This window comes from Eulemur rufifrons, chromosome 6, assembly GCF_041146395.1.
Source record: "Eulemur rufifrons isolate Redbay chromosome 6, OSU_ERuf_1, whole genome shotgun sequence".
Taxonomy (NCBI): Eukaryota; Metazoa; Chordata; class Mammalia; order Primates; family Lemuridae; genus Eulemur; species Eulemur rufifrons.
The window spans coordinates 5,994,469-6,010,333 of NC_090988.1; the positions used below are offsets into that span (position 1 = coordinate 5,994,469).

Below are 15,865 nucleotides of genomic sequence, written 5' to 3' on the forward strand. Positions count from 1 at the left end.
ACTGCAGGTGGGAATGTGTTATAAAATGGTGCAGTCACTGTAGAAAAGTTTGGGAGTTCCTCAAAAAGTTGAACATAGAATCCCTATGTAAATACACAAAAGAACAAAAAGCAGGAACTCAAACAAATACATGTACAACAATGTTCCTAGCAGTATAATTCACAATAGCCAAAAGGGGAAAACGACCCAAATGTCTATCTGCAGAATTAATGAATAAAATGAGGTATATACATACAATGGAACATTGTTCAGCCTTGGAAAGGTGGGAAATTTTGACACATGCTACAACATGGATGAAATGTGAAGACCTTATGCTAAAGAAATCAGACACAAAAAGACAAATACTGTAAGACTGCACTTATATGAGGTACCTAGAATTGGCAAATGTTAGACAGAAAGTAGACAAGAGGTTACCAGGGCGTGGGGGAAGGAGGTAATGTGGAATCACTGTTTAATGGGGACAGTTTCTGTTTGGGATGATGAACAAGTTCTGGAAATGGATAGTGGTGATTGTTGTATAACATTATAAATGTACTTAATGCCACTGAATCATATACTTTAAAATGGCTAAAATGGTAAACTTTATGTATATTTGATCAGAATAAAAAAAAATTTTTTTTTTTTTTTTTTGAGACAGAGTCTCACTCTGTTTCCCGAGCTAGAGTGCCGTGGCGTCAGCCTAGCTCACAGTAACCTCAAACTCCTGGGCTCAAGTGATCCTCCTGCCTCAGCCTCCTGAGCAGCTGGGATTATAGGCATGTGCCACCATGCCCAGCTAATTTTTTCTACATATTTTTAGTTGTCCAGATAATTTCTTTCTATTTTTAGTAGAGACGGGGTCTCGCTCTTGCTCAGGCTGGTCTCGAACTCCCGAGCTCAAACGATCCACCCGCCTCAGCCTCCCAGAGTGCTAGGATTACAGAAGTGAGCCACCGTGCCCGGCCAGAATAAAAAATTTTTTTAAAAATACTGGCAACACCAAATGATACAAGTTAGCATCTAAATTTGTTTACATGGGTTTAAAAAGTCACAAGGCTTATAATTTCTGGGATACTGTAAACATTAACATTTTAAAACTATTACTTCACTCTGTTTAGTGTGTACATTAGAATCCAAACACTATAATGATTTGATACTCACCATCATCATTTTAGAAATAAACAAACAAGTGTTTTAGGTTTTAATGTTGAAATAATTATAGATTAACACAAAGTTCCAAAGTTAGTACAGAAATGTCCAGTACACTCTTCTAAGTTAAAAAAGAAAAAATAGAAGGCTCTCCTGTGATGAATTATTGGTGTAGCCACTCTGGAAAAGTTTATCAGTTTCTTAAAAAAAACTAAACACGCAACTTCCATGTGACCCAGCAATTATACTCTTGGACATTTATCCCAGAAAAAAGGAAATTCATGTTCACGCAAAAACCTGTACAAAATTTTCATAGCAGTGTTAAATTAATAACCCCAAACTAGGAACACTCCACTGTCTTCTTATTTCCATTCTTGGTTCTTGCTCAGAAGCAAAAAGTCTGATGTGATTCTTACCCTTCCTCTTCTCGAGGTAAGATACTTTTCCCCTCTGACTGCTTTTAAGATTTTTTCTTTATCTTTTATTTTCTGCAGTTTGAATATGATATGCCTAGGCGTTGATTTTTTGGCATTTATCCTGGACGGTGTCATCTGAGCTTCCTGGAGTCTGGCATCAATTTTAGGAAATTCTCAATCATAATTGCTTCAAATATTTTTGTTCCCTTCTCTTTCTGATATTACCATTACATGTATGTTACACCCTTTGTTGTTGTCTACAGTTCTTGGATGTTCTGTTGCATTTTTTCAAAGTCATCTTTCTCTGTGCTTTCAGTATGGGAAGTTTCCATTGACATATCCTCAAACTCAAACATTCTTTCCATGTCTGTGTTAGATCTACTAATGAGTCCATAAAAGGCATTTTTCATTTCTGTTAGTGTTCTCATCTTTAGAATTCCTTTTTTCTTTTTTATTCTTTCTTAGAATTCCCATCTCTCTGCTTCCATTGGCCATCTGTTCTTGCTTGTCCACTTTTCCCCATTGGAACCCTCAGCACGTTAATCACAGTTGTTTTAAATTCCCAGTCTGATAATTCTAACAGCTCTGCTATATCCAGTTCTGATGCTTGCTCTGTGTCCTCAAACTGGTTTTTTTATTTTTGTTTGCCTTTTAGTATGCCTTGTAATTTTTTTGTTGAAAGCCAAAACTGATGTACGGAGTAAACAGGCCTTTAGTGTTGTGGTGATAATGTGGGCATGGGGGAAGCATTCTGGAGGCCTATAATTAGGTCTCAGTCCTTTAGTGAGCCTGCGCCCTTGGGCTGTGACTGTCACCAGTGCTTCTCAGTCCCTACCCTCTTTAGGTGGGACAGGATGGCTACAGCGGACTGGAGTTATGTATTTCCCCTCCCCCAGGTCACTTAGGCTCTGACCCAATCCCAGTAGGTTCAGCACTGGCAAGACAGTTTCTCCTGTGGGCAGGCTTTGTTAAGAACAGAATGCTCTAGATATAATTCAAAATGGCTACATTTCTCCTCCCCCTGCCAGAAACATGAGGGAATTTTTCTTTCATCTTCACCATGAGGGCAAAATAGAGCTCCTAGAGGAAAAATTCACAAGAGTCTGGGATGGGGGGGACCTCCTAAGATTGGGCCCCCTGGAGCTTTTAACTCTCAGACTTACCAGGCCTCCAACAATGTGTCAATTATAGTTTTAAGTTTCCTACTCTGGTCCTGGTGCTGCAGAGGTTTCTGCTCTGGTACACTGGGATTCTCTGTATCTGCCTCTCTCTTTAATTTGACCTATGACCTATGACCTCAATTCTCTGAGGGATCTAAGAAGAGCTGTTAATTTTCAGGTTGTGTAGCTTTTTACTTGTTAAGATGGTGTGAGGACTTCTAAGTTCCTTACATGCCAGACTGAAAATCAGAAATTCTATGTGTTGGTTTTCTATCCTGCAAAACTTTACTGAACTCGTTTATTTCTTCTAATATATTTTTTCATGATATCTTTTGGGTTTTCTACACATAAGATCATGCCATTTGCACACAGAGGTAATTTTACTTCTTCCTTTCCAACTTTGATTCCTTTTTTTTTTTTTTTTTTTTCATTTTCCTTGCCCAAATGCTCCGGCTAGAAATTCTAATACTATGTTGCATGGAAGTGGCAAAAGCCCTGATCTTAGGGGAAAAACTTTCAGTTTTTCACCACTGAGTGTGATATCAGCTGTGGGTTTTTCCATTCCCAGTTTACTGAGTATTTTTATCACGAAAGGGTGTTACATTTAGTCATATGCTTTTTTTGCATTAAACGGGATTATGTGGTTTTTCCTCTCCTTCATTTTATTAACATGGCATAATACTTTAATTGGTCTTCATATGCTTCAGAAATAAATCCCACATGTTGATATTTAACCTACTTACATTTAAAGTAATTACCGATAAGGAAGGACTTACTTCTGCCATTTTGCCATTCGTTTCTATATGTCTTATAGCTCTATTTGTTCCTCACTTCTTCCGTAACTCTCTTCTTTTGTGTTTAGTTGATTTTTTTTTTGTAGTGACACATTTTGATTCCCTTCTCATTTCCTTTAATGTATACTCTGTAGATATTTTCTTTGTGGTTACCATGGGGATTGCAACATTTGAATTTTATTTTATTTTTTATGTTTTTATCTTTTTTTTGAGACAGAGTCTCACTCTGTTGCCCGGGCTAGAGTGCCGTGGCGTCAGCCTAGCTCACAGCAACCTCAAACTCCTAGTCTCAAGCGATCCTTCTGCCTCAGCCTCCCAAGGAGCTGGGACTACAGGCATGCACCACCATTCTTGGCTAACTTTTTCTATATATTTTTAGTTGTCCTGCTAATTTCTTTTTGTTTTTTAGTAGAGATGGGGACTCGCTCTCACTCAGGCTGGTCTAGAACTCCTGACCTGGAGCGATCCTCCCGCCTTGGCCTCCCAGAGTGCTAGGATTACAGGCTTGAGCCATCAGGCCCGGCCTTGAATTTTGATTGATACTAACTTAACCGCAATTACATACAAAAACTACTCCACGCCCCCATATATTATTGATGTCATAAATTACATCCATGTACACTGTGCCAAATAACATAGATTTATATGTTTATGCATTTGTCTCTTAATTCTTATAGAAAATTAAAAGTACAATTACAAACCAACATTATTATAATATTAACTCATAATTACCTTTACTGGACATCTTAATGTCTTCATACAGCTTCAAGTTACCGTCTAGCATTCTTTCATTTCAACCTGACGGTCTCCTTTTCATATTTCCTGTAGAGGGCTACTGGTAATAAATTCCCTCAGCTTTTGTTTACCTGATAATGTCTTACTTTCTGCCTCATATTTAAAGGACAGTTTTGCTGGATATAAACTTCTTGATTTACAGCTGTTGTTTTCTTTCAACACTTCACATACATCATTCTACTTCCTCTGGCCTCCAAAGTGTCTGATGAAAAATCAGTTTACAGTCTTCTTAAGGATCCCTTGTATCTGCCAAGTCACTTCTCTCTTGCTGCTTTCAAGATTTTCTCTTTCTCTTTGTCTTTGGACAGTCTGATTATGTGCCTCAGTATGGATATCTCTGGCTTTATCCTATGTATTTTTTTTAATTTTATTTATTTATTTATTTTTGAGACAGAGTCTTACTCTGGTGCCCAGGCTAGAGTGCTATGGCATCAGCCTAGCTCACAGCAACCTCAAACTCCTGGGCTCAAGCAATCCTCCTGCCTCAGCCTCCCGAGTAGCTGGGACTATAAGCATGCGCCATGCCCGGCTAATTTTTTCTGTATATTCTTAGTTGTCCAGATAATTTCTTTCTATTTTTAGTAGAGACGGGGTCTCACTCTTGCTCAGGCTGGTCTCGAACTCCTGAGCTCAAACGATCCACCCGCCTCGGCCTCCCAGAGTGCTAGGATTACAGGCGTGAGCCACTGCGCCTGGCCAGTTTATCCTATTTAGAGTCTACTGAGATTCTTGGATTTATAGATCCATGCCCTTCATCAAATTTGGGAAGCTTATTCTTCTTTATTATTTTTTAAAATAATCTTTCTGCCCCTTTATCTTTCTCCACTCCTTCTAAAAGTCCCACAATGCATACAATGGTCTGCTCGATAGTGTCCCACAAGTCTCTTAGGCTCTGTTCACTGTTCTTTTTCTTTCTGCTCCTCAGATTCAATAATTTCAATTGTCTTATCTTCTACTTTGCTTATTCTTTCTTCTACTTACAAAAATATGCTGCTGAACCCCTCTAGTAATTTTTTTTTATTTCAATTATTGTATTTTCAGCTCCAGAATTTCTGTCTGATTCATCTCCATACTTTATCTTTACTAATAGTCTCATTTTGTTCAGAGATTGTTTTCCTGATTTCCTTTAGTTCCTTGTCCATGTTTTGCCCTTAGGTATTTGGGCATATTTTAAACAAACTCATTTAAAGACCTGGGCTAATAAGTCCAATGTCTTTGCTTTTTCTGGGACAGTTTCTTTCAATCCACTTAGTTCCTTTAAATGAGCCATTTTTTTCCTGTTTCTTTGTACACTTTGTGATTGTTGTTGCTGTTTTTGAAAATCTAACATTTGATTATTATAAATCATAACCCCAGAAATCATATTCTCCCCTTCCCCCAGGATTTGCTCTGTGTGGTTTTTAAATGTTATTGCTTAAGGCTACAGCAGTCCATTTGTTTGAGACTTCCAAACTTTCTTTTGTAAAGACTATTTCTTTTCAAGTGTGATCACTGAGGTTCATTAGCCTTGTGTTCAGCTATGATTTTAAAAGAGATTGTCTTAAATGCCAAGAGTTGAAATAGACAAACACCAAAACAACCCCCCAAAATGAGAATATAGCCACCTCTCTGGGTCTTTGCAGACTGGCTCTGCGCAGGGGCACTCCTTCACTCTTAGCTAGGTTTGCTCTGCATCTAGGCATTAGCCCAAAATGGAATATTAATATCTTCTCATGACTTTTCTGAGCATGTGTCTTGCCTGGACATGAGCATAGCTTTCTATATTCCCTCATATATGGAGCTGCTTTTGAGTGTCCTAATTTCCTAAAGAATCTCACTCAGTTTCTCCTCTGGGGATCAAATGACCTATTGTATACCTCCAGCCAGAATCTCTTCAGGCCTCTGCAGGTTTGTAGTCACTTTGCAGCATTTCCAAGCACTGCCAGCTGCTTTTCCTGCCTGCTTTCCTGGTTATACAAGGGAGACAAACACTTTGCATTAGTACTTCAGGTACTTCATGGAAAGGTTAGAAGAGACGTACCTAACAATTTGCTACTAATGTCTTCTCTGCTCCCTCTGGTTTGAGGGGGACACCGGGAAACGGCTATTGGCTGCTCAAAACCAACGTGGCTGCCATGCCACAGAGAGGACAGGGCAAAGATACACAAACCTTTCCTACTAGTTTAAAGATGACTATTTCTTGACTGGACGTTTGCTTGGTTACTGTAACCTCTGACTGATTTCAGAGCTCCTACAAAGTTGGTACTGGGTGTTTTATTTCAATGTTTCTGCTGGGGAACAAGAGCCTAGAACTTCGCAGTCCACCACTGTACTGAGATCACCACAAGCCAGCACTGTTACTATTTTTGCGTTTTTATTTTAGCCATTCTTATTCAGCTTTGTACCCCTGATCCCCAACCATAATGCCTGAAATCCAAGAAGTTTCTGGAAAAGTTACTGATTGTAAATGGGGAAGAGAGACACAGATAGTTTCAATAAAAAATGGTAAATGGCACGACAGAAATCTGCCTGGAGTGGATGACAAAGCTGGCTGGACAGCCAGGATTCCACACATGGGCTGTCTGGCCCAATATCTTTGTGCTGTGTTTCTTTTGACAATGGAGCTCTACTCTCACTATAAACTGGTAAACTGGCATTCTTGGCTTACATTATATGATTTCTGAGGATTTAATCACTTCAGGTAGAACTGACAAGATGTGTTTTCAACCTAGAAAACTGGATGACCCAATCTAGAACAGAGGTAACTACCCAATGTTCTACTTATAATTCCATCTTCACAACTCTTTTATATGCCAAAGCTATGAACTAATATCAAGAAATGTGGGCCCTGTTTTTAACACCCTTATTGACATTTAATGTGATTTTTGTACCCCTCAATTTTCCTGACTATAAAATATTATTTAAAAATGTTTATCCTTCTTTCACCAATAATTAAAGATAAATAAGTTAAATGTTTTAGAAGAGGGACGATTTACTATCATTAGCATGATATGTATTATCCAAGGACCAAGTCCTTCTAGAGGTCCAAAGAACAACAAGTTTCAAATTTAAAGGCTTTAAAAATCTGAGGACAGAAAATACACTATAACCCTAAATACATGAGTAGAATGATATTAATGAGGAACTCTGGAAAATTCCATGTGAGGTCTAAAGTAGGTGAAGGAGAGACAGAGTAAAAAACAAAAAGAAAGAAGGGGGAGGAGGGAACTGAAAAAGAAGGTGTTACGGAGCGAACTGTGGTCCCCCTCCCAAATTCATGTTGATGCCCTAACTTTCAATGTGACTGTAGACAGGGCATTTAAAAAGGTAATTAAGGCTAAACAAGGTCATAAGGGTGGGACCCTAATCCAATATGATTAGTATCCTCATAAAAAGACAGTGAGACATCAGGGAAATAAACGCACAAAGGAGAGACCATGCGAGGGCACAGTGAGAAGGCAGCCATCTGCAGGCTAAGGAGAGGCGTCTCAAGAGAAACCAACCCTGCCGGCACCTGATCTTGTTACTTCCCAACCTGGAGTACTATAAGGAAATAAATTTCTGTTGTTTAAGCCACTCCCTTGTGGTATTGTGTTATGCCATCCCTAGCGAACTAATATACAAGGGATTGAAAGACCAAAAAAAAAAAAAAAATAGAAGAAAAATAAATAAATAAAAATATAAAAATGATTTTAGACTTTATACCAACCAAGGAACTCTACATTTTTGAGTATCAAAACATTCTTGAATTCACAGCTGAAAAAGGCCATTGGTCTTTTTGTTCAATGACATTTAATCTCAGCTGGGGGAGAGATAAGTTCTGCCAGATGCAGACTCTGGGGTCCACTCCCAGGAGGGCTGTCTCTGCAGGTGAGCAGAGATGACAAAAAGATTTCTAAAACCAAATGGAATGGCATTCCCAGCTATATTAAGGAAAAGACTGGACCCTCAGGCTAGTGTGTTCTCAAGCTGACAATAATATACCAGCTCAGTGTCAGGCCAAAGCTAAAACCCAGGAGGAAAACTTTTTCTTTTTCTTTCTTTCTTCTTCTTTTTCTTCTTCTTTTTTTTTTTTTTTTTCCTGACTGTCACCCAAAGACTCTGATTTTTACAAACAATAAAAACTACTGTTTGATTCACTGTGGGAGTCAATATGTGCTTTCTGCCTAGAGGCACCTGGTTCTCAAAAAGAGAGACATGTCACTTCAGACAACCAGTGCCGAGAGGAATTAGAAAGAACTCCTGACAGGGCACAGGCAGCGATGGAAAGGCCAGCGGAATACTGACTAGGCTTGCTCACTCTCTTGTTTTTCTCTTCTATGTCTTTTTTTTTTTTTTTTGAGACAGAGTCTCACAGCAACCTCAGACTTCTGGGCTCAAGGGATCCTCCTGCCTCAGCCTCCCGAGTAGCTGGGACTACAGGCGTGCACCACCATGCCCAGCTAATTTTTTCTATATTTTTTAGTTGTCCGGTTAATTTCTTAATGTTATGGTAGGAGCAGCAGTTGTCACTCCATTCTCCATTGGGCCTACTTATTTGAAATATATTAAACTAATTCTGTATTTCCAGAGGCAGCAAGGTTTTTCTTTTGGTTTTTGAGATGGCGTCTCACTCTGCCGCCCTGGGTAGAGTGCAGTGGTGTCACTGCAGCTCACTGCAACCTCAGATTCCTGGCTGGGTTCAAGTGATCTTCCTTCCTCAGCCTCCTGAATAGTTGGGACTACAGGTGTGTGCACCACCATGCCCGGCTAATTTTTCTATTTTTGGTACAGATGGGGTCTCACTCTTGCTCAGGCTGGTCTCGAACTCCTGAGCTCAAACGATCCTCCTGCCTCGGCCTCCCAGAGTGCTAAGATCACAGGCATGAGCCACCATGCCCGGCCCAAGAGACAGCAAGTTTTAAAATGGTTTACTACAATGGCATTACTTCTCATTCTTGAAACCAGGGCCATAAGAGATGCTCCAAAGGTAGGGAAGGAAGTGAAAATGACTCAAATTCATTCCTTAGGGTCATTCTTCAAAAGAGTCAGGGCAAGTGGTATGGTTTCCAGTTTACAAATTATGATTTGGCCCAGTGGTTTGCCTCTAGTCACAGGTAAGTGATGGAGCTAGTACTTCAAGGTATGTCCTTAGACCCCAAGTCCTCTTCCCATTACACTCTTTTTTTCCCTGTGACTCCATGAAAGAGATTAATTATACGTTATGGTTATTTTTTTTAATGTGTGCATGCTTGACAAAAAAATGTGGTGAGATAATAAAAAGTTTGAGAATTCCTCCTCTATAATTTGACCACTTATTTCCCAAATTCTAAGTGACACTAAGATGTTCCAAAGGCAACGCTATCCTACCATACATCAGTGCCAGATTATCTATGTCACAATGACAGAGAAAGAGAAAGGGGGAGGGAAGAGAGAGATTGAGAGAAATATTGACAGAGATAATGAGATAGAAAAGTTATTGATATACATAAGGCCAGAACTATGTATTGAACAGCTGGGTATAATCAGTGGGATTTGGGGAAGAAGATACAAAACCAGGATTCAGAAAGAATATAAACAGGACACATGTAATTCCAAATTCATGCTCCGCGCCATAAATAGTGGTATCTGGCACAGAGTTTTCTATATAGGAAGACTTGACCAAGAAACTACCTTTGCTATCCTAGTTCTGTCATAGATTCCCTGACCCATCTCCATCTGCATAGTCCTCAGACCCACCCAGCCAAATCCCCCCACTTCTGTGTGCTCCCGTTTGAATACAGTAACAAAGAAGCTCAGGCGAGATACACTACTGTGTAGAGAAATAACCCAGCTCTGAAGCCTGCAAAAAACGTGAATTGCCCCAAAATAAACAGCACAGGCCCTTCCCAGTCAGGAGACTTTCCTCTCAGCTCTCAGAAACAGATGACAAAATCATACACATAAACAAATCTTGCAGGGCACCACAGCACGGGCTCAGCAAAAGACAACAAAGAGAGATGGCAGGGATGGAGCACACTGTGGCCATTCATCTGCATGAGTCACCATCTTTGAACAACAGCCTTTTCCTCATTGGTTAGGGAGCCTGAGCAAAGCAAATGCAGAATAGAGAGCCAGAGGGCCTTGGGATCAGTTTCCAAGTTTCACTATCATCTGTTATATAGGTAGGCTCAAGAATGACAATCATTCCACCCTTCTGGACACGCTGGTCTACAAGGAAAATACATGCTTTCCTGGGAAGACAGGGTGGGCTGGGCAAGAGATGTTATAGGAAAGACTACAAGCTATATGGAGTATAAATTTTCACATATAAGGAGCCAATCAACAGTGCGCAGAGAAGAACAGAGAGAAGTTGAGACTTCAAGCTCACAAAGAGCATTATTTTGACGTGTAGCAAGTGTGATGCTATGCTGCTTCTTGTGGGTCAGCTGACTATTCTACTAAAGAGGAAAACTGAACCCACTGGGGTAATTTTTTTCTGAACAGCTTGCAAGACTGATGCCTAATGTAGAGAAAAGAAGAACAAAGCAGACACTGTACTTTCTCCCACCAATATTTTGATAATTAACAAAGCAGGAGGGAGCTAAAGGGTGAGCACGTAATGCTGCTGGGACCTTAACAAGCTGTACATTCTACTGAATGTCGTCTGGGCTGTCTCACATCTCATTCTGAACACCATCTCAGCATCCCAGCACACCACCGACGTAGGTGAGGATGACTACACTCATTCTCATTTCCCAGACAGGGATGGGATCCGAGAGCAGTTAATGGCTACAAGCACAAATAAAAACCAGAAGCCAGGAGTTCTGACTCCTAGTCCCTACTTCTTGCTTTATCTAATTTATAAGAAGAAACATAATATTAAAATATACTCAGAACTAAAAGACACAACAACAAAGAGGTGTGAAGAGGATCTGAAACTAAAAGGAAGACATGAGTCAGACCGTGAAGCCCAAACTGAGATCCCATTGTTTGAGGGAAATCCTTTCTTAGATGAGTCTGCAAGGGAAGTGGCCTGAAAAAAGGCCTCTGACATGACTTGCAGCTGGCACTGTCACCTTCAACGGCCATCTCTTCCTTCCAGGGAAGATGTGGAACTGAGTTAAGGGAGAGCGGAGGGAGCTGGCAGATGGGAATGATAAGGCAGGAGAGGAAACGCTGACTCGCTGGCGTTCACAATGGCCTTCCTAAATCACGGGCTCCTCAGATGCTTCTCTGGAACCACTGTGTTCTTTGTTTCCCCTTCCCTTTCCTGACCTGGAACAATTTTAGCAGCTGTGGTAAACAACTACAAGTTTCTTATTTCAGTTTTAAGAGATCTTCCAGAAATCACGCCAGGGTCCGGGGATCTAATGTCGGACAATTGGTGACAAGCACTTCGCTTGTTTAAAATGTCATTTCCCAACCCGCCTCCTCATCCCCCAGTGTGCATGCACCCCAGATTCCAATTCAGCAGGCCGGGAAAGGTCTGGATCTGTATTTTTCCCCAAGCTTCCAGGGTGACCTTATGCACAGCCCCACTTGGGGAGCCCGACCTGGGCACAGACTCTGAGGGCCAGACCCAGCATCTGAAGCTGTGTGTGCAGAAACACAGTCTTGCTGGGCATGGGGATGATGCCTGCCTTCCTATTCTGAAGAATTATTAGCTATAAAATGCATCTACAGCCTCAGGCAAAAAGAACTAATAACATAAAATATTATAGTAAAAAATATATTTAAGCCATAACACATGTTGAAGTAATGTTGTCTCAGCCCACAAATTTCCTGATTCAATAGAGGCTGGCTTATTTGTACTGATTTTTCTAAGAGCTTTAGCATACTAGTGTGCAAGCATCCTGAAGCAGAGTGAGGGTCCATGAAAAACTAAATTCCAAAAGTGACCATTCAACCTACATCCAGATAGATCAAGGTCTCAGTGAGCAAACTACCTGTCTTTCTTTCTTTCTTGTGGAAACAAACTCATCTGAACAGAAGAACAGGCCTGTTGACTCATGAACGGAATACTGGGCTATGGGGGGATAAGAGGCTAACTTTAACAATGGCTACTATCATTCCTCTGCAGAGACAGCTAAAAGAGAAAAATCAATGGCTGTCTTAACTTTCCATGAGAAATTAAACTAATTTGGGTTTATACTCATTACTACAAACCAAGAGGGAAAAAAAGTTCCTTTAGAAAGTGTTTTCACTCTAAGTCACATGTGTTGTTCACTAAAAAATAGTTTATGCATGTCTGGCTCTCTAAAGAGCTATATTTAGCCTTCTGGCGTTCTGTCCAGTTTGTCTCCTGCTCGAAAGAAACGTTTCCCTGACCAGAACCCAAGCAGGGTGTGTGTGCGTCAGCATGCAGCACTGTGGGACTGCCCCGGCCACTGGGGCTCGGGTCTAAATATAAGTGGAAATATGCAGGCTTTCTCATGGAAAACAGCTACATGTTTGTTCTTTACAACACTGCCACTTCTGCAGGCTTGCTTAGCAGAACCCATCTTAGAAAAGAAAATATTCCCAAAAATAGCATTGTTGCAACAATGTCTCAGTTCCTTATCCAATTTTTTAAGGAATTTGAGAAGAAGCAGAGGGGTAGGAAGAACACATAGTATTTTCCAGATCCACTCACCTACACACACGGCAAAGAATGTATCGTAAATCAGTCCAACATGGGTTCTGACACGAACACAGCCACCTGAAGTCCTGATTATACTTGCCCATTGTGACCTAGGCTAAACTAAATGGTTACAAACCAAACAGACCCTTAAAAATAAAGTACAAAAAGACCCATCCAAATATCATAGAATTCCACATAAACCTGGCTGTGATGTTTATATTATGTGTGTCAACTTAGAGGATGTTTTTAGATGAGATTAACATTGAAATTGGTGAACTCTGGGAAAAGCAGTTTGTGCTCTATAGTGTAGGTGGGCCTCATCCAATCAGTTGAACAAAACAAAAAGACTGGCCTCCCCACAGAAGAGGGAGTTTCTCCAGCAGACTGCCCTCGGGCTTCACCTGTGTCTTCAGCTCGCCTGGGTCTCCAGGCCACCAATCCACATGTGATTCTGAACTCATCAGCCTTCATAATCACATGGCCAATTCCTTATATAAATCTCTATCTTTTTACCTATCTCCTAATAGTTCTGTTTCTCTGGAGAGAACCCTGGATACTAATACTCTGGCTATGGTACTTCTTAGAAGAAAAATCTATATAATTTCACTGCACAAATGCTCTATGAAGAACTCTTTCAGTAACAACCTAAAAACAGAGTCAGAGCACTATCATGCTAATACTCCAGTGTCAAGCTAGCAGGAAGACATTAGATAAGATGCTACTTCTTTGAGTATACTACCTTGTATTTCTACTTGATTCTATCGTCTCCAAACCCAAACCATCAAAGATTCCTTGACCACAAATCTGATTAATCCAGTCAGATAACATCAGAGTGAAACTTCATCTAGCAGTTACCTTAGATAGAAGAATTTAAAGAAATAACTACCCCAGAAGAACTGTTACCCATCCCCTCTGCTATCTCTAATCGATGGGTTTACAGAGTGCAAGTGTAAAGTCCAAGATTATCATGGGGAAAAAATTACTGCAATGTTAATAGCAGCTAATGGGAGAAGACAAAAGGAGAAAAGGGGATGGCTGGGTCTTACGTGCTTTTTCAGCATCAAACCACCAAGTAAAAATATGAATAAAATATCCTCAACTAGTGGTAGAGGACAGGGGAGCGGTAAGGAAGAGTGAGGGGAGGGTGAAGGCAGCAGGAGGTCAGAGGGTAAAGGAGGGAGGAAGGGAAATAATGACCCAAATAATGGTACCACTTCTATTGTGATGATGCAATGATTTCCCAGTTTTTTCCTGCAATGGAAACAGAACTGTATAGCACTCCCCTGGACTCACCATGAGCTTAGCTCTACCCTGAAATAAGTAATTCAAATTATACAAATGCCTGGTGGAGAGGGGACCACCATCTTTGCATGAAATTGGCACTGTCACTTTTTTTAACTGCAGACCAATCAGACCAACTGTAAAATATTCTTGGTTCTGAAGCACAGATAAACACATAAAATTCTGCTGTCTGTTGCCATGAGACCCATCTTAGAGATACTGAGGCATGACAAACGTGAATGACTAAACACAGAACACGTGTCAAGGCATATTCTTATTCTGTAAAATACCTCCTCTGTAAATACATTATCAATAAGATCTTGGCACGAAGCTACTTTCTGTGTGAGCCCAGTCCTATAAACACTATTTGCATGTGATTATGGATTTTGAAATTAATAGGACTAATTAGAATTAGTCTTATTGTATATGTGGCACTAAACTATAGATTTTAATCTTATATTAGCCTATTTTCTTGTCTCCTTAAATTAGCTTTAATATAAAATTAAAATACTTTTTAGTATTAATTAAATTTATTGACTATATATTGTCGGTATACATAATATATAATGAATACATATATTCATTCAGATCTTAATCTCCACTCAAGAGAGGAGTGTGTGCCATCATATGCTATAGAGAATAATTCAAACTTACATCTGCATTCCAACTACAGATACACTGCAATAATCCCATCCAGTTATCCTTTCTAGGGCTCACTCCGTCATTGTACCCTTCAGAGGTACGTAGAAATAGCCATAGCTGTTACTGTGAAAGACAGTGTAGGAATTATCACTCTACTTTGGAATCTGAATGAGTGAGCCAATTCAAGGACCCTAGACTTAAAAATATAAGGTAATTTTGCATACCAAAGACCACTGTATAGAAGATAGGGACCAATTATTTGTTTGTTTTATTTTAGTTTTATTCCACTGACATACCAACAAGAGAAAATATAGTCAAAGCTACAAAACATGGGCTTTAGGTTTAACATGTTAAAAGAAAAATAAATATGCTACAAAATATTCCAATGGTAACTGAGATGCTGGAGGTGCGGAAAGTGGAGAGGGTGGTGTTTACAAAAAATTTGTATTCTCATATGTTCACATTAGTTTCAGTGCAGTCTCATCTGAGATAGAACACATTAGAAACTACCAGGTATTTCTCTAATACAGGGGTAGAAAAATCTTTTTCTATTGATGATCACTGAATCATACATTCATATAAAAAGCAATTTAATTGACTTTTTCTCATCTCAATGAAGAATAAAATATTCAATTAACTTATATTTTAAATTAAGATCTAAAATGAATATATGTAGGCATTAAACATTTATATATTGACAATATATAGTCAATAAATGGAATACTAAAAAGTATTTTAATTTTTTCTTTTTATTTTTTTTATGGAATGCTTCACGAATTTGCGTGTCATCCTTGCGCAGGGGCCATGCTAATCTTCTCTGTATCTTTCCAGTTTTAGTCTATGTGCTGCCAAAGTGAGCACAGTATTTTAATTTTATAGTAAAGCTAATTTAAGGAGAGACAAGAAAACAGGCCAATATAAGAGTAAAATCTATAGCTCAGTGCCACATACACAATAGGACTAAATATATAAAGTTTATTGAATATATCAACATATAAATGAACACAGGCAAAGGGAGAGAGTGACAAAAGTATAAAAAAATATGTAGAGAAAAGCAAACAGAAAACAGACTAGCAGTTAGCTAGGCTA

The 15,865-nt window shown here is 39.6% G+C and overlaps 1 protein-coding gene and 1 non-coding gene across 2 annotated transcripts in view; both read right to left on the reverse strand.

Annotated features, from left to right (window-relative positions):
• JAM3 (junctional adhesion molecule 3) overlaps nt 1–15,865 on the reverse strand; it is a 63,951-nt gene that overhangs the window by 16,283 nt on the left and 31,803 nt on the right. The gene's annotated exons all lie outside the window — the stretch shown is intronic.
• LOC138385526 (U6 spliceosomal RNA) lies at nt 15,531–15,637 on the reverse strand. Its single transcript, XR_011233759.1, has one exon. It is a non-coding gene; the product is annotated as a U6 spliceosomal RNA (small nuclear RNA).